The sequence below is a fragment of the Phocoena sinus genome, chromosome 2 (genome assembly GCF_008692025.1).
Source record: "Phocoena sinus isolate mPhoSin1 chromosome 2, mPhoSin1.pri, whole genome shotgun sequence".
Classification (NCBI taxonomy): domain Eukaryota; kingdom Metazoa; phylum Chordata; class Mammalia; order Artiodactyla; family Phocoenidae; genus Phocoena; species Phocoena sinus.
The window spans coordinates 37,651,604-37,679,042 of NC_045764.1; the positions used below are offsets into that span (position 1 = coordinate 37,651,604).

At 47.2% G+C, this 27,439-nt stretch overlaps 1 protein-coding gene across 5 annotated transcripts in view; it reads right to left on the reverse strand.

Moving 5' to 3' along the window:
- SEMA4B (semaphorin 4B) overlaps positions 1 to 27,439 on the reverse strand; it is a 92,253-nt gene that overhangs the window by 29,417 nt on the left and 35,397 nt on the right. Inside the window, exon 1 of one of the 5 annotated variants that reach the window (XM_032622024.1) lies at positions 9,401 to 9,570. The exons of 3 other annotated variants lie outside the window; for them this stretch is intronic. The gene's annotated coding sequence lies outside the window, so the exon portion shown is untranslated. Of the gene's footprint in view, positions 1 to 9,400; positions 9,571 to 27,439 lie in introns of those variants that run through there. One more of the 5 variants, XM_032622027.1, reaches the window with a different exon arrangement.

Sequence of the window (27,439 nt, forward strand, 5' to 3'; positions counted from 1 at the left end):
AGTGTGAGTGCTACTATGGCAAAGTTTAACAGTTGGTTAATATAGAAAGTTATGGTGTGTTTTATATCAGTGTTTTGTAAATTTGCGGGGCAGGGGGGAACTGAGTGAGACAGGGCCAAAAACAGAGCACACTGGAAACCTTCATCTGGGACTGAAAACTGATCAGTACCCTTTGTAGGTTGAACAATTAGCTATGTATCCTCCTTACTGTACCATTCGGCCCACATTTCTTCATATTATCCATAATAATAATATGAGGGAATCCCCTGTTGGTCCCAGTGGTTAGGACTCCATGCTCTCACTGCTGAGGGCCCGGGTTCAATCCCTGGTTGGGGAACTAAAATCCCACAAGCCGCATAGCACGGCCAAAAAAAAAAATAACAATAATATGAAAAAAATTGTAAGAAATCTTATTGAAATCAGGGTACTACCCATAGCATTTCCTTCTATCTTCTGCTTACAGCTCTTACCTAGAACAGGGCCTGATAATGGCATGTGGTCAATTAGAATTTGTTGAGTGCCTGAATCTCCATGTCAGGTAGCTTCTCAAGCCACAGCAAGCCTGGTTTGCCCTAGTGTCTTGGCAACACATGGGTTGTCTGACTGCTATGCTCCTCCCTGAGGAGATGAGGCAGGGGCTGATGTAGACTCACCTGGTGGTTAATTATATCCTGCTCATGGCTGCTCAGATGCTTCAAGTGTGTCTTATGCCAACTCAGTGGCAGGCCCCTTGAGGACAGTAATGGGTCTTGTCTTTGGAAACCCCACTGCCTAGCGTGGCACTCAAGCAGGATCTCCACAGGGCAGACAAAATGAGGGACCCAACTGTTGGCCTGGAGATGAGCCCTCTATCCCATGCCCCCAGCACGGTGGCCTCAGGCCTTGTGGGCTCCACTGTCTTCCGTCAGTGTGCTGATTTGTTCTCCCCAGAGTGGAAAAAACAGGAGGACAACAGAGAAAAACCTCATTTGAGCTGACTTCCCGTGGGCTAAAGAGTGGTTCCCAAGCCAACACTGTGTCTCCTGCTCCCCTGTGCCACTCTGGGTTGTAGGCAAGTCTTTCTCAGCCAGAACGCTGATGTTTATAAAGAGCTCAGGGGGTGGCTTGGAAAGAGTATAAAAAGATGCAGAAAAAGCTTTTGACAAAATTCAACACCCGTTTATGATAAAAACTCTCCAGAAATTAGGCATAGAGGGAACCTACCTCAACATAATAAAGGCCATATATGACAAACCTACAGCCAACATCATTCTCAGTGGTGAAAAACTGAAACCTCTAAGATCAGGAACAAGACAAGGATGTCCATTCTCACCACTATTATTCAACATAGTTTTGGAAGTCCTAGCCATGGCAATCAGAGAAGAAAAAGAAATAAAAGGAATACAAATTGGAAAAGAAGAAGTAAAACTGTCACTGTTTGCAGATGACATGATACTATACACAGAGAATCCTAAAGATGCCACCAGAAAACTACTAGAGCTAATCAATGAATTTGGTAAAGTTGCAGGATACAAAATTAATGCACAGAAATCTCTTGCATTCCTATACACTAACAATGAAAGATCAGAAAGGGAAATTAAGGAAACAGTCCCATTCACCATTGCAGCAAAAAGAATAAAATACCTAGGAATAAACCTACCTAAGGAGGTAAAAGACTTGTACTCAGAAAACTATAAGACACTGATGAAAGAAATCAAAGATAACACAAACAGATGGAGAGATATATCATGTTCTTGGATTGGAAGAATCAATATTGTGAAAATGACTATACTACCCAAAGCAATCTACAGATTCAATGCAATCCACAACAAATTACCAGTGGCATTTTTTATGGAGCTAGAACAAAAAAATCTTAAAATTTGTATGGAGACACAAAAGACCCCAAATAGCGAAAGCAGTCTTGAGGGAAAAAAATGGAGCTGGAGGAATCAGATTCTCTGACTTCAGACTATACTACAAAGCTACAGTAATTAAGACAATATGAAAAAAAAAAAAAGACAATATGGTACTGGCACAAAAACAGAAATATAGATCAATGGAACAGGATAGAAAGCCCAGAGATAAACCCACGCACCTATGGTCAACTAATCTATGACAAAGGAGGCAAGGATATACAATGGAGAAAAGACAGTCTCTTCAGTAAGTGGTGCTGGGAAAACTGACAGCTACATGTAAAAGAATGAAATTAGAACACTCCCTAACACGATACACATAAACTCAAAATGGACTAGAGACCTAAATCTAAGACCAGACACTATAAAACTCTTAGAGGAAAACATAGGAAGAGCACTCTTTGACATAAATCACAGCAAGATCTTTTTTGATTCACCTCCTAGAGTAATGGAAATAAAAACAAAAATAAACAAATGGGACCTAATGAAACTTAAAATCTTTTGCAAAGCAAAGGAAACTACAAATAAGATGAAAAGACAACCCTCAGAATGGGAGAAAATATTTGCAAACAAATCAACGGACAAAGGATTAATTTCCAAAATATATAAACAGCTCATGCAGCTCAATATCAAAAAAAACAAACAATCCAATACAAAAAATAGGCAGAAGACCTAAATAGACATTTCTCCAAAGACATACAGATGGCCAAGAAGCACATGAAAAGCTGCTCAACATCGCTAATTATTAGAGAAATGCAAATCAAAACTACAATGAGGTATCACCTCACACCAGTTAGAATAGGCATCATCAGAAAATCTACAAACAACAAATGCTGGAGAGGGTGTGGAGAAAAGGGAACCCTCTTGCACTGTTGGTGGGAATGTAAATTGATGCAGCCACTATGGAGAACAGTATGGAGATTCCTTAAAAAACTAAAAATAGAATTACCATATGACCCAGCAATCCCACTACTGGGTATATACCCAGAGAAAACCATAATTCAAAAAGACACATGCACCCCAATGTTCATTGTAGTACTATTTAAAATAGCCAGATCATGGAAGCAACCTAAATGCCCATCGACAGACGAATGGATAAAGAAGATGTGGTACATATATACAATGGAATATTACTCAGCCATAAGAAGGAACGAAATTGGGTCATTTGTAGAGACGTGGATGTATCTAAAGACTGTCATACAGAGTGAAGTAAGTCAGAAAGAGAAAAACAAATATCATATATTAATGCACATATATGGAACCTAGAAAAATGGTACAGATGAACCAGTTTGCAGGGCAGAAACAGAGACACAGATGTAGAGAACAAACGTATGGACACCAAGGGGGGAAAGTGCCTGGGGTGGTGGTGGTGGGATGAATTGGGAGATTGGGATTGACATATATACACTAATATGTATAAAACAGATAACTAATAAGAACCTGCTGTATAAAAAATAAATAAAATAAAATTCAAAAAAAGAGACGAAGAGAAAAGCAACACTCCCTCTCTGCCCCCAGCCAGCAAGATGCAGGCATCAAGTCTGGCCCTTTCTCTGTCTACACTTACACAGCCTTTGCCCACCCATCCTCACCCTCCTTCCTTCCTTCTCTCTCTCTCTCTCTCTCTCTCTGAGGTTCTGTCTCTCATGTACACACAAACACACACATAAGAAGGACAAAAACGCAAGAATGAGAGGTAAAACGCACATAGGAGTACATGCAAAGAAGCCAAACAAAACAGGGCCACATGCCTCACAGGCAGACAAGGAAACTTTAGGGATGACAAGAATATTCCATATTTTTTTTTTTTTTTTTTTTTAAGCGGTACGTGGGCCTCTCACTGTTGTGGCCTCTCCCGTTGCGGAACACAGGCTCCGGACGCGTAGGCTCAGCGGCCATGGCTCATGGGCCCAGCCGCTCCGTGGCATGTGGGATCTTCCCGGACCGGGGCACGAACCTGTGTCCCCTGCATCGGCAGGCAGACGCTCAACCACTGCGCCACCAGGGAAGCCCCTCCATATCTTGATCTGGATGTTGGTTTCCCAAGTGTATACAAATATTAAAATTTCTCGAGCTGTACACTTAAGATCTGTCCATTTCCCTATACGTAAACGTATACCTTATACCTGTTATCATGCCGGTGGGGGAGGGGGGACTCTAGAGACTGAAAGGTAAAAAAAAAAACAAAACACCTCACCTGTAGAATCAGGTGAAAGAAGAAAATGAGACTAGCTATATAAGGGGGAGAAAGTGAAGAGAAATATGAAAGGCTACAAGAGAAAGAAAATAAAGGGAAGCACGGCTAAAAATATAAAGCAAATGAACACACGAGTCCACTGCCTTACTGCTCAGCGCAAAGGAAACAGGCAGCGGAGGCTCAGGGCAAGTGCTGGCAGTGGAATGGTCAGTCCAGACCACAGTCAGCCTCTCAAGCCATCAATACTCATTAATCATCTATAGGTACAGCCTCTGCCCACGTGCAGGCCAGCCCTGTCCTTGGGTACGCATGGCTCCTGCCAGGCTGCCCCCAGCCGGGCCTGCCCACTCTCATTCCCACCCAGGGGAGCCTGGCTCTCCAGCCCCCACAATTCTACTCTGGAGGCCATGGCTTTGCTTTGTTTGCTGGCTGTGGAGGAGGGGCCTCCTGCCAAGCCCAGCGGAGCTTGAACCCAAGGTCCCACCCGCCCCCTCTTGGAGTAGCACTCAAGCTCCTCCCATCCCCGGGTTCTGGCTGGCAGGCTGCCCAGTAAGGCCTTGAAGACACGCACTGGCTAAGGCCCAGCTCCCAGGGCCTTGGCCCCCTGCCACCATCCCCTCGTAGCCCGGAGCCCTCCTCTCATGCCAACCTGCAGCTGCAGCTCCCCACCTGCACTGGCTGGGCACACTGCTGCTGTCTCCTCCTCCAGGGCTTGGCTGCAGCATCAATACATTTTGATGAGGAAGTGACACCAGCTGGCCCACCCTGTGTGTGCTTTTAAGTCAGCCAATGAGTTCCAGATCCCAGGGTTGGGGGGTGCTGGGAGCTTCCCTGGGGCAGTGCCCTCTGCAGCAGAGGGCATTCACAGGGCCAGCACGAACACTGTCTTCAAATCTCACAGGTGGCTTTTAACCAGAGTCTGGCAATAAATGTAAATGGCCTCATCTCTGTTCCCCAAACCGCACGCCCCTCCACTGGTCCCTTATGTTGCTTGCTCTTCCAAGTGATTAGAATCCAGGGATGGGGACCTCTCCCACAGTCCAGTGGTTAAGACTCTGCCTTCCAATGCAGGAGGTGCAGGTTCGATCCCTGGTCGGGGGGAACTAAGATCCCACATGCCATGGGGTGTGGCCAAAAACTAAAAAAAAAAAAAAATCCAGGGGAAGAACACACCAGTTCTTCCATAAGGATAATCTCAGCACCATCCATTATTCTGGGGACTGTGAGCAAGCCACACGATCTCTCCGAGCCTCAGTTTCTTCATCTGTAAGATGGGAGCGCTAACAGTACTGCCTGGGCTGTTAGGAGAGCTGATGAGACAGTGCACATAAGGTGACTGGCAGCACTGGCCTGGGGCGAATGCACATTATATTATCGGTTCACCTCATTACCTAAAAGTGGCCATGACCATCTTAGATGCCCAACCCAGAGGACCCCCTTCTGGGCTCTCCGCTCAGGTTCAGCCGCCTCCTACAAACCTAGAGCTGAGGCTGCAACTCTTACAGGGAGAAGGAACCGGCCTGTCCAGCCCAGGCCCCGGGTGTGCCCGCTGTGGTGAAGAGCCTGCCGCTCTCCCCAGCGTCACCCCTGCTGGGGCCTGTCAGGGCCTGAGCTGGCCACTCCCTGGGAGGGGATTCCCCCTACCCCACAGGGCTGTGGTGCAACCAGCAGGGTTCAGCCTGTCCCTGCCTCAACACGGTAGAACACAAAGTTGCCACTGTCATGTCCCTGCCCCCAAGACAAGTTCAGGAGGGCCTGTCTGCCTGTGTCCGCAGGCCTGCTCCCCAAAGGGGCCTGGAGACCCTGGGTAACTGGCCTGGCTGATGCTTGGCAACTGTCAACCCGCAGGGGCACAATTAATGCTCAGAGACTCTCTTTCCCCTGAAACCACTGCAGCCACTCACAGGTGGGAGGTAGATGTTCTAGGCCAGGTAAGGATGGGGAGCGAGAAGCATAACGGTCTAGGACACAGTCTGGTTTCTAGTTTGGCTTATCAGACCTGAGGTCCCTCCATTCCCAACATCTCAAGAAACCAGGAATCTACCTCTCCGTTTGCCCCCAAGTTCTTCTTCCGTAAATCCTACTCTGAGCCCTAGACCCCTGGCCATTGCTACGTGAAGGGAAAGAAGACCCAGCCAAGGCCCTTCCTCCACCCCAGGGAACTAAGCTTCCTTTCCAGAGGACCAAGGCTCTCCCCTCCCAAAGAAGAGGGGCTCTCTGACTTCTGCAGTTTCCCAGTCACCTTAGGTTACCTGGTGGCTACAACTCTTTCTCCCAGAGAGCCTTGCTCTTGGTTCTAGCACTGCCTGTGGAGAGTGGGCCTAGACAGGTGAGCCCATCAGGTGGGGGACTGAACAGGTGGGTTCCATTGATTTCCTGTGGCTCTGAAGACTGCTTTGATAGGATGGAGGGAGGAATGCATTACCTTGGTGATGTGCCCACTTGCCACCCTAAAGCAATGGCACCAGGAGACAACGCTCACAGAAAGCCAATGTGAGGGAGGCATCAAAGATCCACGCTTGGACAGGGATCTTACATACCAGCTACCTAGGCCCGAGATTCCTGGGACACCTGACAGCACCATTTATGTGCTGAGTGTCAGGCTGGAGGATGCCACGAGGTTCTGAGTGGGCCCAGCTTGGCTCTAGCAAAGGAGGGGGCTCTAAGGGGCCTGGACCTGGGGCCTGACCCACCCAGTCCACAGGGACCCCACAAGCCCCCTGAAAGGGAGCAGACCCGCCTTGCTCCCCTCAAACTCTTTATCTAAAAGCCTTAGCTCTTTCCTTACAGCCTGTGAGCAGTGGAACTGAGCAGGGAGCCCCTTAACCACCAGGGTCGGCTTCAGTGAGTTGTGAACCCCAAGAATGATATGCCACTTCTGATGAGAGGGATCTGAGCTTTCAACTGATTTCAAAAAGATTTCAAAAGATTGTTCAATTGATTTCAAAAGATTGTTACTATTATTATAGTAAAGAATAATTTCTTTGAGGTGTGTTAGTCTGAAGACAAAGCGAACTTTCAGAATTAGCCTTTATCAGGTAAAAAGAAATTATACCTCATTTAGGAGTAGTTATATAACCTTGACATGAATTATTTGGCAAACTATTCCACCTAAAGCAAAGCTGACATTTATAAGGCTAACATTTATTGCACACTTACTATAAGCAAGCCACTGTGCTGAGTTTTTTACAACCAGTCATTTATTTAATTCTCACAACAGGATGAAACAGGAATTATGATACTCCCACTTTACAGATGAGAAGTGGGGCATAGAGAGGTTCAGGGACTTGCTAAGGTCACATAAGTGGTAAGTTAGGACTAGGACCAGAAACTAGGTCTGAATCCAGAACACCATGTAGATGCTCTACATATAGTTAGAATTTCAACCAGGGCTTTGTCTCAAGTTATAGCCATCCTCCTCTTGATAATATAAGCTGCTGTTCTTTCCTCCCTCTCTCCCTCTCCCCTCCTTCCCTTCCTTCTTTCACTCACTCAACAAATAGTTCTTGTGCACTTGCTGCCTTCTAAGCATCACTGAAGCTGAAGGAAACTGACATGGTTCTGCCTTCACAGAGCTTCCAGTTCATCAAGATTCCTCAAACTCTTCTTTCCAGAGAATACCCACCCTTGTCCACATTTCTTTAGACACTTTCACTCACTTATTCCTTTGTCTCCAACAAAAGGCCAACCTGGCAGAGCACCAGAAGTGCTCCCAGGCTTCACAGACTAGAATCGTGCTGTTTTCAGCTGATTTCCAGAGTTGCTCCTCTGAGCTCCCTCGGTACTCTGCTCAGATTTCCATCAAGTCACTCACGATGCTGTAGTGAAATACTCATTTACACATCACATCCCTCTCTTCCCATCTCTTCCATAAGCTCCTTGAGTGCAGGGACCAGACCTGCCTAACTCAGGTTTTTTTTTTTTTTTTTTTTTTTCTTCTAACTCAGGTTTTTAATCTCCAGCCCCAGTAAACGTTTGGGAATAGCAGACACCCAGTAAATGTTTACTAAATGAATAAATGGGTTTTCTGTTCTATTTGACTGTCTCAAATCATTTCCAAATGATTCATTCAAGCGTTCCTTTCTGGATCTCTTTGTCCACATTGCTCTTAACCTTTTCAAAGGAAAGGCACCTCACTGATGTGGGAAGTCCCACTTCCCTGCTTTAGGGCAGCCAAAGGATTTCTTGCTCACACAGTCTCAACAGATTTGTTGGCTTCAGAAGAGATGGTATTTAGGAAAGCTGTTGAATGCTTGGCTCCTGGGGATTAATTTAGGGCAATCCTGTCAGCTAAAAGCAAGAGCCCCAAGGCATAGGACCTATGCACCAGGGAGAGGGGCTCTTTCAGCTCTCCTCAAGGTGCCAGCCTCCATTTCCCATCTTTGGTTCACCTGCTGCCAATGTCCATATCTTTAGATCACCTGTCACCAAAAGTTTGAGCCCCGGGTTGCAAGGAGACATACCACAGATTTCCCTGAGCTTCAGTAATAATAACCACCGGAGGAAACAGTCACAGCCTGGAAGTCAGGAGACTAGGTTCAAATCCTGACCTTCCCAACTCACTGTCATCTTGGGAAGTAATTTAACTTCTCTGTATCCATTTTCTCCTATGGTAATAAGGGGGTGGGTCCGGCTGGATTTCTATATCTCTTCCAGTGCTAAACCATCTACAGGGAAAAAAAATTTTTTTTTGATTGTGTGCTTCCCTGTCCTTATAGCATTCGACCCTTACAAGAAACCTGTGATTCATAAACCAAATGGCATACTCACATTACAGGTGAGGAAATGTGAGCAGAGGTTGACGACCTTACCCAGGTGACCCAGGGCCCCTGAGTCTTTTTGTCAGACCAGAATGGCTCCAGGGAGGCCACTAGAGCAGCCTCATTTCCAGGACCCCAACTTCCTTTCCCTCCTAACCCCTATGCCCACTTTGTCGCTCAGAGAGTAGAAGCTATGACAAAGAGCCTAACTCAGAGGTCAAACCCAGACCATTCTGAGGAGGGGCCAAGGCCTTTCCCAAATTCCAAATGATCTCCCTCCAGGGCCAGGATTACTGCCTCTCAGCTGCAGGTTTGGCTCAGAGGCCCCGGGTGGCCATGGGAACGTGGGCCCAGCCTTCTGCGCTGCCATGACAACAGGCTCCCTCAGTGGCGGGCGCTGGTGCCCATCAGAGCGTGCAGGTGGCGCCCTCTTGGGAGAGGGGCCAGGCGGGAGGTGAGGGGCAGGGGCGGCGGCTGCCTCGCGGTTGCCTCCGCTCCCTCCGCCTCCTCCCGGGGCCGCGGCGCCCGACCTTCCTGTTCCCTGCGCCTACCTGAGTGTCGCGGCCCGCGCGCAACCACCGCCCACGACAGGGTCACCTCTGTGCGGCGGCGCAGCCCTTCTTCTCGGGGTGTCCCCAGACTCGTCCCTGCTTCCAGGCCGGCCCGACTCCCTGGGGACCCTGGATGTCCCCGCGAATACCCTCGGTCCGGCGCTGCGTCCCCGGAAATGCAGGGCTGCCGCCAAGCCCCGCCCCGCCCGTGTTGATAGAATTGTCCAGAGGCGCCCTCCGGGCCTCGCCCGCTGTCCAGCAGTCCCCCGCCTCTGCCCCTGGGCGTTGATGGCGACAATAGGCTCGCTACTAGTCCCAGTCGGGACTTGTCCCCGCGACGGCTCGGCGGCTCCCTTAGGCCGTGGGGCCTATGGGGCCGCCCCCTCCCTGACCTTGGGAGCCTCTGCCTGGCCTGACTTAGGCCCCGCAGGGGGCAATCTCGCTAGCTGGAATCCGGAGGGCCGGGTTGTTACACTAGATCTGTTGCTTAACCAAACTTGGTTCCCCTTACCTGCGCATGCATAGTAAAGCCAATTTACTGACACCAATCTACTACCACCCACCTGGCTGTGTTACCTAGGGTGAGTTTCTTAACCTCTCTGAGCCTCGAGTTCTTCATCTGGGAAGTAGGCCTCGGAACAGTAGGGACCTCACAGGGTTGTGAGAAATTGCAATTATGTAGGCACACACCTGGCACATGGTCAGCTCTCAATAATGGTAGCATTGTTTACAGTAAGAGGCAAGGGAGAGCCGAACCGCAGAGCCACCCGCCACGAAACCCCCCATGTCTCTGCCCGCAGGGAATGCCGCTCACCGCATCCCTTAACCTGCCACGGGCCGCGCTGTGGGAGTGAAACGAGAAGAGATGTGCGGGAGGGGTGAGAGATATGGTTGTAAATAGTGTCTAGCGTTTATCAAGTGACCTTGGCTCATCCCTCTCCAGCCCTTGCCTCCTGGCTCTCCTATCTTCCAGGAAAGCAACAGCAGCTCTTAGGGCAGTTCCTGAAACAACTAGCTCTGCCCGTGTAAGTGGCTGAGCTGGCCAGAGCTGGCTGGTCAAGGGGCTGGTGAAAACAGAGGCCAAGTGCCAGCCTTTTCCCAGGCCAGGCTAGGCTTAAGTGCCCGCCATTTCTCTGCTGCCTCTCCTCTAGACAGAGTGGGGTAAGGGACTGCCAGACTCCCCACAGAATGCTCTCCCACACATAGAAAGAAGTGGCTATTCTGTTGTCTGTCTACAAAAGTGAACACATATTTACTACCATAAAGTTTTTTCATAAACACAATGAAAAATATCACCCTACCCAGAGACCACTAGTGTTAATATTTTCTAAAACTTTTTCTGAGATACAGTTTACATGCCTGTAAAGTGCATGGTCTTAAGTCTACTGCTGTTAATATTTTGGTGAAGATACTCCTGTCTCCTTTCTACGCAGTTAAACATTTACATTTTTTAGAAAAAAAGAGTATTCAGTGCATACTCTTTGTGACTTTTCCCTAGGACAGAAATATATCACAGACATTTTTCCTTAACATCAAAAATTCTCTCATACCTTCATTTTTAGTGTATTCTATTGTATGAATGTGGCATACATTTTTAACCAAGTCTCTACTATTGGACATTTAACTTATTTTACTAATTTTTCATTATCATAAATAATGTCCAGACGAGCATCCTTATCAATAAGCCTTTACATACTTCTTCATTACCTTTTGTTCTTTGTATTCTTCCTTCCTACTCACAGTCTCCAATTAGTGGTTGCTGTGTTTACACCTAAGGTGGTGCACTTTATTTGTGCAAATGGCTTTAAAAATAGTCCAATCACTTTATTAACTCTGCCTTCCACACACTACTGGATTGGTGGGGGGAACAGGAAGATATGCAAAAATCAGCACTGCTCAGTTTCCTGCACACAGAGCGCGTCGTGTCCTGCTGAGCCCGGGTTGTTCAGAGGAGCTTCTGAAATATAGGCCTCCCCGTGGGGCCTCAGAGCTCCAGAGGGCTTTAGGCAACCCTGACCCTTTCCATCTCCAGTCCAGCCCAGAGACCCCAGGAAAGAATGCCGTCCACGTCCACGACCCGCCCCCCCTTCTCTCTCTCCATCATCTTTTCTTTCTTCTCCCTCCTCTTTTTTCTGCCCTTTCTGCCCACCTCCTTTTCCTGCCTGTCCTCCTCCTCCAACCTTTTTCCAGTCTTTTATTGAAAAAAAGAGAAACATCTTTAATGTACCGAAAAAAGGCCTTATCTTTAACATTATTGATCCCCCTCCACCCACCCCCTTTCCTGGCTGTGGGACCTCAGGTGCAGAGAGGCTTGAGTTAATCACCTTCTCAGTTCACAGCATGTTATCACCATGGTCTGCACAGGGTCCCTGATTAATGTGGCTGTTCATTTCCTTTTATCTTTCCACTTCCTTCCACCCCTCCCCACACGGGCTACCATTTTAAGGTGTTTAATATATGCTTTTGTTCATATGCCTTCTTGCAAGATGTATTGTGGGGCTTCCCTGGTGGCGCAGTGGTTAAGAATCCGCCTGCCAATGCAGGGGACGCGGGTTCGAGCCCTGGTCCGGGAAGATCCCACATGCTGCAGAGCAACTAAGCCTGTGCACCACAAATAATGCTATTTGAAGCAACATGGATGGACCTAGAGATTATCATACTAAATGAAGTAAGTCAGAAAGAGAAAGACAAATACCATATGATGTCACTTATATATGGAATCTAAAATACAACACAAATGAACATATCTATGAAACAGAAGCAGACTCACAGACATAGAAAACAGACTTGTGGTTGCTAAGGGGGAAGTGGGATGGGGGAGGGAAGGATTGGGAGTTTGGGATTAGCAGATGCAAACTATTATGTATATGATGGATAAACAACAAGGTCCTACTGTATAGCACAGGGAACTATATTCAGTATCCTATGATAAACCATAATGGAAAAGAATATAAAAAAAGAATGTATATATGTGTATAACCGAGTCACTTTGCTGTACAGAAGAAATTAACACAACATTGTAAATCAACTATACTTCAATAAAATTTTTTTTTAAAGCACAGATTTCTGGACCCCACCCAGCTGATTCAGGTGGGACCCCAAAATTTACATATCTAATAAGTTCCCAAGTGATGAGATGATGCCACTGCTGCAGGTGGAGAAAGCAAACTTTGAGCACAACTGCCATATTCTTAAAACCTTTACCTCATTGAGTTTTTTCTCTACCTCACTGGCATCTCCCATAATACCCTGCACTTCTTGGCTGTCCTCCACCCTGCACCCCTCCCCTACCTCTCCCAGGTCTCCTGGGACGTGAGGCTCCATCCACACATTTCATGATCATATCCCCATGCCTCTCCTGAACCACACTCTTCCATCCTCTGGTAAATGCCCTGAGGTTGTCCACCCACCTCCTGGCCACTCCCCTGTAGTCACTGGAGACTTTGGCACATGGCTCCCCATCCTTCTCTTCACCTAAAGTCCTGTCATTGTCCTTAATGACTTCAGCATCCATGTGGAAGACACGTCCTAAATCTGGTTTCTCAGATCTCCAGTGCCCTCCCCCACTCATCTCAGCCACGACTCCCATTTACTGCCAGTAATTGGCTCCATTTCCAAGGTCCTCAGTTCAGGCATCCCTCTCTCTGGCACAGTCTCTTTTCCTTCCAGCTTTCTGGTTTAACAGACTCCCTCTGACCCTTCTTGGACCTCACCAGCATCTCTACCTCCTCCTGATCCATCCCATTTCTCCTTCCCCTTCCTTCATTCCCTCCTTACCCAACTTAGATTCCACGATTCACCATTCCAACAGCATTATTGTCTCAGTTCCCTAAACTCTGTTGCTGCTATATTTTCACTGTCTGGCAAAAGCCATGGATGAGCTCTGTGATCCACCTTCTCAGTGCTTCTTCCTGAGCAGTGGCTGGGGAGCGTCACTCAGGGCAGAAGGTTCCACTGCAAAGTCCAGGTCACCAGATGGACCCTCACCACCACCTGGCTGTCCTACTCATTTCTGTGGTCACCTCTCTGCACCATTCTCTGTAACAGCCCTCTTCAACCTTCTCCCCAAGCTTCCAACACCCTCCCTTTACTTAACATTACAGAATAGAAGTCATCGGATGGGGTCTCCCTTATCTTTTTCCTAATTGCACTGAGAGAGACCCAGGCGACTTTCAGGAAAAGGGTGGTAGTCTTGTGCTAGGTAGAGAGCATGCCAAAACCAGGTTACAACCAATGCAGTTATTTTAAATGTTTCAACACAACAAATTAGTGCTTTTTAACATACCCACACAAATACAATGGCTATAGGTACAAATACATTTGGTAATAACATCATATGTCTAAATCTGAGGACCTTCCAGAATGTGCGACCCTCCTGGGCACCAACAGACCCCGCACATCGCCCTCCACTTCCTAGACTTTTTTCCAGCACAGTAGAGGTTCCCCGCCCCCCCACCCCACCCGTGGATGCACATTGGAGTCACTTGGGGAAGCTGGCTGCACCTGCAGATCATTTGAATCAGAGCCTCTAGGGGAGGGCCCAGACGTCAGCATTTTCTAAGCTCCCCAGGTGATGCCAGCTTGCATTCGAAGCTGAGAAACCTACACTGTAGGAACTGCTCCTCCTCTGTCTATCTCCTCACTGTACTTCCTCCCCACTCCCTCCCTCTCCACTGGTTTACTCCTAAAAGCTTTTAAACATGCCCAAGTCTCTCCCACTTAAAAAAAATATTACCCTTGAACAACACGGGGGTTGGGGGTACCCACCCGAGCCGTCCAAAACCCTCCTCTACAGTTGGCCCTCCGTATCCGTGGTTCTGCGTCTGCAGATTCAGCCAACTGCAGACCGTGTAATACATATGTATTGAAAAAAATCTGCATAGAAGCGGAACCGCGCATTTCAAACCCTTGTTATTGTTCAAGGGTCCACTGTACATATGCACACAAATAGCCTTTGACTCCCATCCCGCTGTCTGCTCCCTCCCACCCCAGGGCTCTTACCTGGAAGGTTCTCCTCCAGTTTTAAGCTGTACAGAGACTGGTGACTCCTAGTTCAACCCTTAGCACCACTTCTCAAACTTTCATATGCACTCGGATCACCTGGGCGATCTGGTTAAAATGCAGATTTAGATTCTGCAGGCCTGGGCGGGACACTAAGATTCTGCATTTTAACAAATTGTGTGTGCTGCATGCCGATACTGTGCTCAATCTTCAAGCAGGAAAACTTTATTTTTTACTTATTTTTTTAGTGGGAATTTATTTATTTTTTTGCTGTACCGCGTGGCATGTGGGATCTTAGTTCCCCGACCAGGGATCAAACCCAGGTCCCCTGCACTGCAAGTGTGGAGTCTTAACCACTGGACAGCCAGGGAAGTCCCAAGCAGAGAAGCTTTAGACCCCTGCTCAAGGTCTCCTTGGGAAAGCCTCCTCTGACCTTCCTAAATTCTATCCCCACCATCAGACACTCTCAGCTCGGCTTGTCTCCTTCCCAGCACTTAACCCTATTGCTATGGGACATTGTGCTTATGATTATTTTATCACAGCCTACTCCACCAGAAAATAAGCCTTCCACGAAGGCATAGGACATTTCTATCTGTGTTTGCTTGCCAGTTGTGCTGCCATTGTGTTGCCTCACGCAGTGCCTGGTACACAGCAGGTGCCCTATTTGTAAACAAATGTAAACCTTTGTAGGAAGTATGAAGGAATACATTGCTCAGTCAGTCAAAGGAGCAGTTCCTGTTTCCGCCCTAAAGGCCCAGGCCCTCTTTGTTCTCCTTTTAGGCCCTCACCTCACTCTAGGCTCTGGCCCCCAAGACCAGGAGCTGAGAAAGCGATGCAGGAGATGTCTGGGTTAAAAGTCTCTTCTCTGCCCCCAGGCATGACTTAACTCCCCCAGACAACCCAAAGGAAACAGGCCCAACAAATCTTTCTAGTTCCTGGCCAGCAACTGATCTTTTTTGTTGTTATTATTGTTAAGTGTTGCGTGGAAAGGGTTAAAGCATTTACAGAAAGCGAAGGACCTCTCTCCAGCCCTCCATGACGACTCTTGAGATGCTCTGCAAAAGGTCAGATGTTTCCAGAATCTCAACAGACAGCCTGTGTCTGTTTAAAGGGAAAGACAACAAGTTCTCGGCCCCCAGCCAGCCCTCATGGGCAATTCTCGCCTGGCTCTGTAGGCAGCCAGCCAGATGCCTGGCCAAAGAGTACACCCACCCCCGCCCCCTCTAGATGGCCCTGGGCAGGCCAGAACTCTCCAGCCCCCAGCCTGGAGTCCCTTCCCCTGGGGAAAGCTGGCATCTGACAAATAGGGCACGCATACCAACTGCTTGGGCCTGTGATGCACGAGTGATGCACGAGGAATGGGGGGAGGGGCAACTTCCTGTGAACATTGAATCTTTTCAGCTGGAAGGGACTGTATTCTGACCCTGTCACCTTAGAGATGAGGCTCACAGAGGGGTGGCTGTAAGGTAGTGTAAGAATATCCTAACCCAGTATCGGGAAACCTCGGTTCAGAATCCAGTTCAGGTGCCCTGAGCTGTGAGATCTCGGGCACAATGTGGGTCCTTTCTATGTGTCTGTATCTATTTGTAAAAAGTTTGTACGAATACCTGCCACCCCAGGTAGCTTGCCCAAGATCACACACAGCACAAACCAAGGTTTTCTGACTCCCAGCCAAGGGCCCAGTCTCCTCCAGAGGTGAGCAGACTACCTTAAGCACTGATTGATCTTGAAAAGTTGCTGAAGACACAGTTAAATAGGGACTTCCCTGGTGGCGCAGTGGTAAAAAAAAGACACAGTTAAATAACTTTGTCTTTTATTAGTTAATCATGTTCTTTGCACAAACCAAAAAAAATTCATATTCCCACCCCCTGGAGGAAATAACTGCTAATATTCTGGCATTTATCCTTTTGCAATGTCAAAGCATATATAAGGTATATATTTGTATATGTTTGTTTGTTTTTCTTGGCCGTGCAGTGCAGCCTGTGGGATCTTCCCCAACCAGGGATTGAACCTGGGCCCTTGGCAGTGTAAGTGCAGAGTCCCTAACCACTGGACCACCAGGGAATTCCCTATATACTTTTTCAACAATGAGATCATAGGAGATCTACCTATCTATCTATCATCTATCTACCTACACTTTTATATACATATTGCTCTTTTCCATATAACTTTTCAGTGGACAACTGACATCCTTTACACGTCTAGATATAGTTGGATAAATGAAGCATTCTATAGTTTGTTTAATCTCCTATGTCTAGACATTTAGGTTTTCAATTTTTCATTATGAGCAATAAAAATCCATCTTTATTCACTTGTTCTGTTGTTTTCTTAGGATAAATTCCTCACTGTGGACTGTTGGATCAAAGTGTCTGTGTATTTTTAAGGCTTCTGATACATGCTGCCAGACTGTCCTCTAGAAAAGCTGTGATAATTGTTATTTCTTCAAACAACATATTTATATATGAAGGCTGGTCCTTCTTTAACTAGAAAGCTAATCTCTTCAACAGCACACTCAGCTTTGGGAAGACAAGGGTGGGAAAAAGTAGAGCCCAGCTCGACTGAACAGGGCTGGTTGACGCAGGGCAGCTGTTTTGCACCTGATCCACTGCTGCATCTCACCAGGCAGCTACTGCTGGGGCCAATAAGATGCTCCTCTCTCCCAGCCCACATCACAGCTGGGGCCATGGGGTACACGAAAAACTGGTCCAGATATTGCCCTAGAAAACTCTGATAGGGACTTCCCTGGTGATCCAGTGGTTAAGACTCCTGTGCTCCCAGTGCAGGGGGCATGGGTTTGATCCCTGGTGGGGGAACAAAGATCCTGCATGCCACAGGGCGTGGCCCCCCCCCCCAAAAAAAACTCTGATAGATGGAAAGGGACTTTCTTTTCCCATATTTCTTTGTACACCCCACCTCCAGCCCTCTAAACAACCACCCTCAAGTACTCTTTATTTCCTAGTTAGACACCACTACTTTTGTAAGCTACTGTTTATTAAAGGTTTCATTTATACTACTACATTTCATGTCTGCATTGGCCCAGGAAGCAGGTACAGGCGAGAAAACTGAGTCTTGGGTAGATCAAGCATCTTGTCTAAGGGAACTCAGCAGGTGAATAACCTACTTGGGATTCAAAGCTAGGTCTGTCTAACAAACCTGTGTTTTATTTTTAAATTACTGTAGAACTACTATGTATATCAATTAAACACAAAGGCTTGGAAGGATGCAGCTGGTTTGGGGTGGGTGGTAGACATTACCAGGGCTCACCAATATTTCCAGCTCCCTTCTTTTTCTGGATACGTAGGAGAACCATACTTCCATACTGTCTGGAAGTTAGGTGTAGCCACGTGACTTGCTCTGGCCAGTGAAATGTGAGGAAAAGTGACACGTGTCCCTTCTGGGGGAGGCATTCAAGAACCAGTGTGCAGTTCTCATGCATTCTTCCCTTGCAGTGGTGAGCCCTGAAGCCTCATGTTGGGATGGTGGCATCATAAGAGTTTAATGATGACTAAGGTGCTGACTACAAAGTGCTGAGCCTATGCAAGCCACGTTGGGAATTTAAGCATGGGCAAGAAAGAAATCTTGGTTGTTTTAAGCCAGAGATGTTTAGAGGTGTTTGTTACCACATCATAACCTAGCCTATCCTGACTTCTACAAGTGGCGATGGGGAGTTTCATGTCTTAGTCTAAATTTTTCTGTAATTTTTATCCTTTGAGAAGATATCCATTTATAATTAAAAAAATAAGAGTCATGGGACTTCCCTGGTGGTCCAGTGGCTAGGACTCCATGCTCCCAATGCAGGGGTCCCGGGTTCCATCCCTGGTCAGGGAACTAGATCCCACATGCCACAACTAAGAGTTTGCATGCTGCAACTGAAAGATCCTACATGCCGCAACTAAAAGATCCTACATGCCACAACTAAAGATCTCGCATAAGCACTATTTACAATAGCCAGGACATGGAAGCAACTTAAGTGTCCATCGACAGATGAATGGATAAAGAAGATGTGGCACATATATACAATGGAATATTACTCAGCCATAAAAAGAAATGAAACTGAGCTATTTGTAGTGAGGTGGATGGACGTAGAGTCTGTCACACAGAGTGAAGTAAGCCAGAAAGAGAAAAACAAATACCGTATGCTAACACATATATATGGAATCTAAAAAAAAAAAAACGTTCTGAAGAACTTAGGACTGGGACAGGAATAAAGATACAGATGTAGAGAATGGACTTGAGGACACAGGGAGGGGGAAGGGTAAGCTGGGACGAAGTGAGAGAGTAGCATGGACATATATGCACTACCAAATGTAAAACAGATAGCTAGTGGGAAGCAGCAGCATAGCACAAGGAGAACAGCTCAGTGCTTTGTGACCACCTAGAGGGGTGGGATAGGGAGGGTGGGAGGGAGATGCAAGAGGGAGGTGATATGCAGATATATGTATGTATATAGCTGATTCACTTTGTTATACAGCAGAAACTAACACAACATTGTAAAGCAATACTCCAATAAAGATGTTAAAAAAAAAAAAAGATCTCACACGCCGCAGCTAAGACTGGCGCAGCCAAATAAATAAAATATAAAAAAAAAAGTCATAATACACATTCACACAATTGGGAACATAATATACACCCTGCTATGCAACTTCCCTCTTATTCTTAAAACTAACCATTTCCTATGTCACTTTACCTAGGTCTACTTCATTCCTGTTTTTTTTTTGGCCGTGCAGCAACACGCAGGATCTTAGTTCCCTAACCAGGGATCGAACCGGTGCCCCTTGCAGTGGAAGCACACAGTATTAACCACTGGACCACCAGGGAAGTCCCTACTTCATTCTTTTTAACAGCTGCATAGTATTCTATTCTCTGAATATACCATAATGTTTTACAACTGACCACTATTGACATATAGGTTGTTTTTGGTTATTCACAAAATACACGCTCTAAGCTACGGCTAGGCTGTTGCAACATTTCTGGGAAAGGGAGGACTACTATTTACTTTCCCTTTATGGTTCATATCTTGCCGTTAGTTTACAGCCTGAGCTCAGCACTCAAGAGAGCTGTGGGCACCTCCTAGAGAGAGATGAATAAGCCAAGTGTGCCTGCACCCTTCTCAGGACGTACGGATGCGGAGGCTGGTGACAGCCTGTGCGTGTGCATGTGTGAAGGCTGGGAGCCGGCCTGGGAGAGCAGGGCAGGGAGGCACGTACACATGCAACTTGGGCTGGACTGATCCTGACTCATAGGTTCAGGCAGATAAGTTAACGGCCTGGAGCTCTCTGACTGAGTTCTGACTCACTCAGACAATTATCCATAAACAAGTCCTCTCACTTCTCAGTTTTCTTCCGAGCGCCACTACACAATCTTTGGGAAGGGCTGTGACATTAATTGTTTGGAGTCTGAGAAAGATGAGAGCTGTTCAAAGAGAGTGCCAAGAGGATTATGAGCCCTCATTATGAGGCCTCATTCATAGGAAGATGTCTAATTACTCCTTATTACATTCGTATTTTGAAAGGCCCCCAAGTAGAGGGTCCGATAGTGGCTGACACAGGTTTTCCCGCATTCCATTCCCAGAGTGATTTGACCGAAAACATTGGTCACGTGCCTATCAAGAGCTCTTCCCATTCCTTTCTCTTCAATGGCTTTTCTCAATTCCTTTTTAAGATAAAAACAGCTTTATTATTATTATTTCTGATTATAAAGGAAACGCTTGCTCAGACAATACCAAAAAGCATAAAATGAGAGTGGAAATCACCCAGCAGGCCATCCCCAGAGAGGCCACTATTGACATTTTGGTTTCTTTTCTTTTCTTTTTTTTTTTTAATGTTTATTTTTATTTATTTATTTATTTTTGACTGCATCGGGTCTTAGTTGCGGCACTCGGGATCTTTCGTTGCGACGCACAGGCTTCTCTCTATTTGTGGCACGCGGGCTTAGTTGTCCCATATGGAATGTGGGATCTTCGTCCCCCGACCAGGGATTGAACCCACGTCCCTTGCATTGGAAGGCAGATTCTTAACCACTGGACCACCAGGGAAGTCGCACTATTGACATTTTGAAGTACATCTTTCCAAACTGACTCTATGTTCACCTGCACGGCCACATAGGCACATACAAATCAAGTTACCAATCAGTATAGCCCTCCTTTGGAGGAGCTGCTGTGTATTCCCTCGTACGGGTGCAGCTGGAAGCCTCTCATCTCCTCCCTCTCTTGCTGCAAGATCTAGCAGAAGGCCATGGCAAGACTTTAATAAACTCTTAATGAGCTAATAAAGGCATCTAAAGATGGCCTTAGGATTTGAACCATTTATGCCTTGAAGAACTCCATCTTCCGTGCAGCTGGAAATGAATTCACATGCAGATGAGCATGGTGGGCAGGACACCCTGCTGGGAGTCAGGCCAGCTGGTTCTACAGCTGAGTTCTAGACCTGCCTTTGCCACTTTCCTGGTGGGCAAGTCCCTTTGTCTCTCTGAGCCTCATCTGCAGTTGAATATATGTGAAACTGGGTGTGACATACGACTATGCAGAGTACAAAGTACTATGTACTTATGCACTAAGCACTAGGTACTAGGTACTATTTAGAGGCACTACTAAAGAGCAGGGAAGAAACTGGGGTCTCTCAGCCAAGAAAGAGGGCAAATTTTAGAGTTTCCCTGGATATGACTTAAGGGGGTAACACATATATCACAGAGTTCTAGAAAAACTTAGAATCAACTATACTTCAATAAAAAAATTTTTTAAATAAAATAAAAAAAAAAAAAAAAGAAAAACCGAGCAGAAAAGAACCTCGGAGATCAGAGTACTACCCCCTCACACAATAATTCTGAATATCTGCGCATCTGTAACATGACCTAATGGAAAAATGGGTTTGGAATGTGGGTTTTTCTCTCTTAAGGCATTCTCATGTCTGGCTTGGAGTCCTGGAAAGAGCTTCCTAAGTATCTAGTCCTGGATCAGCACCTATGACGCATATGACCTTAGGCAAGTTCCTTAAGCCTCTGCGAGCCTCGATTTTCTCATCTATAAAACGGGGCTTCTGATCTTGCCCTACCTATCTTACAGGTAGGTGTGACATGAGGTTTAAATAAGGCACCGCGTGTGAAAGTGTTTTGGAAATCTAAAGTGACTTCACACCTGCAAAGCTGCCTCACTATAGCTCTGGTCCACTGCCCAGAGCAGAGAGGCGTGAAGGGAATGGCCACCAAGACCCTCGTTCAAAAGTGGGCCTTACAGGGACCTCCCTGGCCGTCCAGTGGTTAAGACTGTGCTTCCACCGCAGGGGCATAGGGTTCGATCCCTGGTTGGGGAACTAAGATCCCGCATGCCGCACAGCATGGCCAAAAATTAAAAAAAAAAAAAAAAAATTTAAGTGGGTCTTACAGAAGGGGCCATCTAGAGAGAGGCCCTGAGCATCAGTGATCGCTCTGGAGCTGGGGAGGCAGCAGAAGGAAAGGCAGGCAAGGCCCTTTCCTCATGGAGCTTAGAATCCCGGGGAGAGACAGACAATAGAAAGGGAGACAAATAAAAACAAGGTAGCTTCAGAGAGAGGTGAGTGCTCTGAGTGAAATGAAACAGGATGAGGCTGTTAAGGAGGGATGGGGCTAGATGAGGGGGTGACCAAAGAAGGCTTCCCAGAGGAGGTGGCACCTGAGAACTAGGACGTGAGTGACAAGGACAGCCACGAGAAGACCTGGAGCATGAAGTGTTCCAGTGCAAAAGGACAGCCAGTGCAAAAGCCCCGAGGCAGGAATAAATTCCTGTTCAAGGAACTTCGAGAAGCTGGTGTTTGGAGCTGCAGGGGGAGAGGGCAGGCAGGGCAGCAGGCCAGGGCTTGCAGTGGGTTTCAGGAGAGGCTAGTGAGACATGATCTAGTTTGTGTTGAACTAAGATCAGCCTGCATTGGGTTGGAAGTTCCATCTCTTACATGCCATGTTGGGGGCCCCAAGAAATTTTTAGGGCTTTCAAGGGCTTTATCCAGGAACCAGCAAACCTCCTAAACCTACATACTAGGAAAACTGAGAGGCAGAGAGAAAGGCCACTTGCCTAGGGGGCCCCACTGCTTCCTTCCTGGGGCTGGCATTCAAGCCCAGGTCTCTGATCCTGGTCCCTGAGACCCATCCTCTCCCCCCAGGGCCACCCCACCAATGGAGAATGGGAGGGGGTTCACTGAGGCCGCAGAGCTGGAAGATGGGCCCAGCGCCCCAAGGCTTCCAGCTTCAGCTGGTGAGATCCCAGGGCTGGGCTCCAGACAGGAAGGGCATATTCCAGCTGGGCCTCGTCCTGCATCACTAGGCCCAGTGCTCAGCCCTCAGCTGGCAGTGGAGGGGGGTGGTGGTCAACTCCAGGAGCTCAGCCAGCCAAGAGCAACCTGATTGAGCAGGAAATGGGCCTGCAGCCAGAGAAAGCATCAACCAGCACCTGGAGGCTTTGTTCCCTTTATTCCCATTGCAGACTTTCTGAGGCACCTGCAACTGGGCCTCAGGAGCACCAGGGCCAGGAAGGGGCTCCCACGGGATTTGGTTCTGCAACAGGGAGCGGCGTGACTTGTGACCCGGAGGGAGGTCTCATGATATAATAACAACAATAGGTTCACTTACTATGTGCAAGAGACATTTCATTTAACCCTCACAACAAACCGAGGAGGCATGTACTATTATCATCTACATACTACAGATTATGAAATGGGGGCACGTGGAGATAAAGTGACCTGTGCAAGGTCACACAGTATAAGGAAGTGAAAACAGTATGGGCTTTGGAATCAATGAATCCCAGCCCTATTTGCCTCTATGACCTTCGGCAAGGCATTTAAAAATTTCCAAGCCTGTCGTCTTATTCTGATCTCAGAGGACTGCAGTGCCAATTAAATGATTTGAGATATGCAAAGCCTCTGGCGCGTGGCTCTCCATCCAGACAAGTCTTTCTGTCCTCCTCCCCACTTCCCATAGCTCTGTGACCTTGGCATGTTACCACCACCGAGCCTCAGTTTCTTCATCAAAGAAATAGGTACAATGACATTATGCAATAGGGCTGTTGAAATCCTGATGCTCTCCTGAGAGGCATGCCTCATCTTTTGAAAAGGCCCCATTCCTGAGACCATTCAAGGAAGGTGCCATTTTACAAAATTGCCATCTTTGCTTTCTATCAAAATAAACAAAGAAACACAAATAGAAAAACCAGTCTTAGAGCCATTCCCCATTTGAGACAAAAAGCCGGTATTACGCACACTGCTGGGCTTAGAAGGTTTTCTCAGAAGGAAAAACAGAAGTGACAGCTCAAGTCATAACATGGCTACCAGGATTCTCTCTAGTTCCACACCCTGGGACAGACGACACCACCCACAGCAGCGGCACCAAGATGGACAATTGTAGGCTCATGCAAAGTACCAGGGAAGATCCACCAGGGATTTCAGCCAAAAACAAGACAAAACACTAAACTCCTTTTCCTATAAATCAGCCAATATTTTTCAAGTTCTTGTTATCAGTAAATGCTTCTTACCCCCAATAACAGGGAATATACGTGAAAACATAGGTACCACCACTGTTGTAGATACACATCAGGGTGGTGGTCCCAGCTCTTCCCAAGGGCCATGCCTGTTTCTCTCAATCATCTTTTGGGGGATAAACTGCTCTTTCTCTGGTCCAACTCAGCCATTCATGTAAGGGCTGCCAATCAGTCTACATCACTGCCCCTGGTCACAGTGATTGGTCCAGGAGAAGGGTATGTGATCCAGAAAAACAAGGCTATCAGAGCTTTTACCAGGATTTCAAAATTGGAGCTGGAGAGGAAAATCCTGTTCCTCTTGGACTGGTGAGCTCGAAGGATATAAATCCGGACTAATGACAGCGATTTTCTGGATGCAGAAAGCCTGTTTGCAAAAAACAGGGTATGAGGACCTCAAAGAGAGAAGCCATGATGAGTAGCAGGGTGTCCTGACATGATAATCTCAGATTCTTGTCGTCCATAAGGCAGGCTCAACCCTTCCTGCCCATCTGCTGGTGGTGTGTTTCAATGAGCCAATAAGCTCCTTCCTATACCTTGTGAGTTAAGAGCCCTGCCTAACCCAGCCACCAAGCATTGTGTGGTAATAAACACAGCAGTTCAGTAGGAGAGATGTCACAGGCAGGACTTGATGACTTGCCAAGTGAAAGTTTTAGGCAATCTGGGCTGTAACGGCAGAGACAAACAAGATTACCTCATTCATTCAAATCAACAAACATTTACTAAGCCCCTAGCCAGGGGCAGTATTAGGCATTCAGGATATAACAGTGAATGGGACAGACTAAGTACTTTTCCTCACTTTGGAGTAATCAGAAGGGACTTCCTGGAGCTTGGGAGGTTGTAGGAAGTCACTGAGGGATGGTAAAATCTGGCCAGGCAGAGAGTGAGGGGGAGAAAAGCATGAATAAAGATATGGAGGCATAAGACTCTTGTCCGCGAAGGCGTATTGTCTTGTATCTCCATGGTGCCTGGCTACAGCAGGCACTCAGTACGTTTTGTTTTTTGTTTTTGCCTTTTTGTTTGTTTGTTTTAATAAATTTATTTATTTTTGGCTGCATTGGGTCTTTGTTGCTGCGTGTGGGGTTTCTCTAGGTGCGAACGGGGGCTACTCTTCACTGCAGTGCATGGGCCTCTCAATGCAGTAGCTTCTCTTATTGTGGAGCACAGGCTCTAGGCGTGTGGGCTTCAGTAGTTGTGGCTCACGGGCTTAGTTGCTCAGCAGGATCTTCCCAGACCAGGACTCGAATCCATGTCCCCTGCATTGGCAGGCAGATTCTTAACCACTGAGCCACCAGGGAAGTCCTGTGTTTTTTTTTTAAAATAGGAATAAGTGAGGTAATACATGTAAAGATCCTATCTTTTTTTAAAAAAAATTATTTTATTTATTTATTTTCTTTATGCTTTTGGCTGAGTCGGGTCTTAGCTGTGGCACACGGGGTCTTCATTGAGGCATGCAGGATCTTTTCAGGCTTCTCTCTAGTTGTGGCGTGCAGGCTTTCTCTCTCTAGTTGTGGCGCACGGGCTCCAGAGCGCGTGGGCTCTGTAGTTGTGTTGTGCAGGCTTAGTTGCCCCATGGCATGTGGGATCTTAGTTCCCCGACCAGGGATCGAACCCGTGTCCCCTGCATTGGAAGGCAGATTCTTTACCAATGGACCACCAGGGAAGTCCCTGTTTTTGTTTTTAATATTTATTTATTTATTTGGCTGCGCCAGGTCTTAGTTGCGGCACGTGGGATCTCTTTTTTTTTTGAGTTGCAGCATGCAGGATCTAGTTCCCTGACCAGGGATGGAACCCGGGTCCCCTGCATTGGGAGCGCGGAGTCTTAACTGCTGGACCACCAGGGAAGTTCCTCAATACATGTTTATTGCATGGTATGCATACGTGAATGAATACGTGAGTGAAGTAAAGTGCAAGTCATTTGGGGGAAGAGCAGGTCATTCAGCTTGGCAGGAGAAGAGCTACTTTTAGAGAAGGCAATGTTGAGGAAGGCAGATTGAAGCCAGACCGCAGAGGACCTTGCTGAAAAGTGTGGACTTGGCCTGGGCCACACCACACAGTCCCAATTCTGGCAGGGCTCGTAGGAGCTGGCCAGGCAGGACAGTGGATCTCACAGGCCCCGTGTGGCCCCCACCTCTGTTGTGGTTGCCACACGCATGCTCTCTCAGCCTCGCCAGCCAGGCTCTGCCCAACACCCTAACTAGCAACCCAGCTACCCAAGGTCATGCCCCAGACACCACCACCCTTCTGGCTCCTGGGTGAAGCTGCCAGCACATCACTCCTGCCCAGTCTGTAATTTAAACATGATTTCCTCCCAGCCTGGCTGCTCGTCGCCTTCCGCACCTCAGACGTACCCGCTGCAGGAGCTGCCCAAAAAGAAGAGGTCTGGTGTCCATTGAGCCCCTGACCTGGGCTACAGGGAGGGGCTTGAAGTCCCAGCTAGGCTGAGCCTGAGCACAGCGGGGGTCACCACAGTCGGCTCCTGAGCTCAGAACTAGGGAGACCATGCCCCCTCGTGGCCAGGAGACAGTCAGCACCTTGGTCTTCCCGGACTACGACATATTTACACTTTTACTTTACTTTAGGGAAGTTTTAAAAAAGGAAATACATTTCTGAAAAGCTGAGAACACAAATCACATAAGTTAGGTTGACATCTCAAGGAAACTCATAGTAAGACTTCTAGAAAAAGCTATTTCAGATTTTCCAACGCCAAAGCAAATTTTTCTGACTCTAATTTCTTTTACGTTTATCTGCTAAAGCAGGAGGATGGGATGTCTGAAAATTGTTGTTTTAGGTATTTTCCAGTTCTGTGAAGAGTCTTCCCAGGTTAATATGTTCCGTGAGGTTATGGAACATGCCTTCCACTTCTTTTGTGATTCTCACAGCCCTGTCAGGGCAAGTGGATACCTCATTCATAAAATAAGCTGTGAGAGTAAAGAGCTCCTCTCTACACATTTCTCAGCTTTGCAAACTCAGCTTTTCACCTGCATAGTGTTTGTCTGCAATGGGGGCAAACCTCTGAGCATTGGTGATATTACCTTATTTACAAGCATTTTTGTCTACAATACGTAATGCCCTGTATTAGGTGCTCACTGTTATTGCTGGTGGTAGTGTTTGTGGAGGAGGAGAATGGAGATTGAAAAAAAAAAACTACAAGACAGATCCTGATCTCAGGGGCTGTATCCATCTTAGACAGGATATACACACATGACACAACTTGCAAACAATCACAAATTAACAGCAGGGTATAAACTAAACATAAATGTGCTGAAAGCAGTAATCAGAGTGGGTGGAAGGCTGATGGCAGGACACTTCCTGGAAATATGGTCTGAGAGGAGTCTGGAAGAATGCCAGGCCCGAAGACTGAGGCCTTCTGGGGCTGAATATTTGTCAAGAAGGAGGCCAGCATCTACACAACTTTGGAGATACAACCATTATGCCTCCAAGGCATGGTGGCCTACCTGGCACCTCCTCTCACTGTTCCATCCTTGCCAAAGACCCCACACTCCTTCCCACCCTCCTGCTCCTATCATTGGGCTGCCACA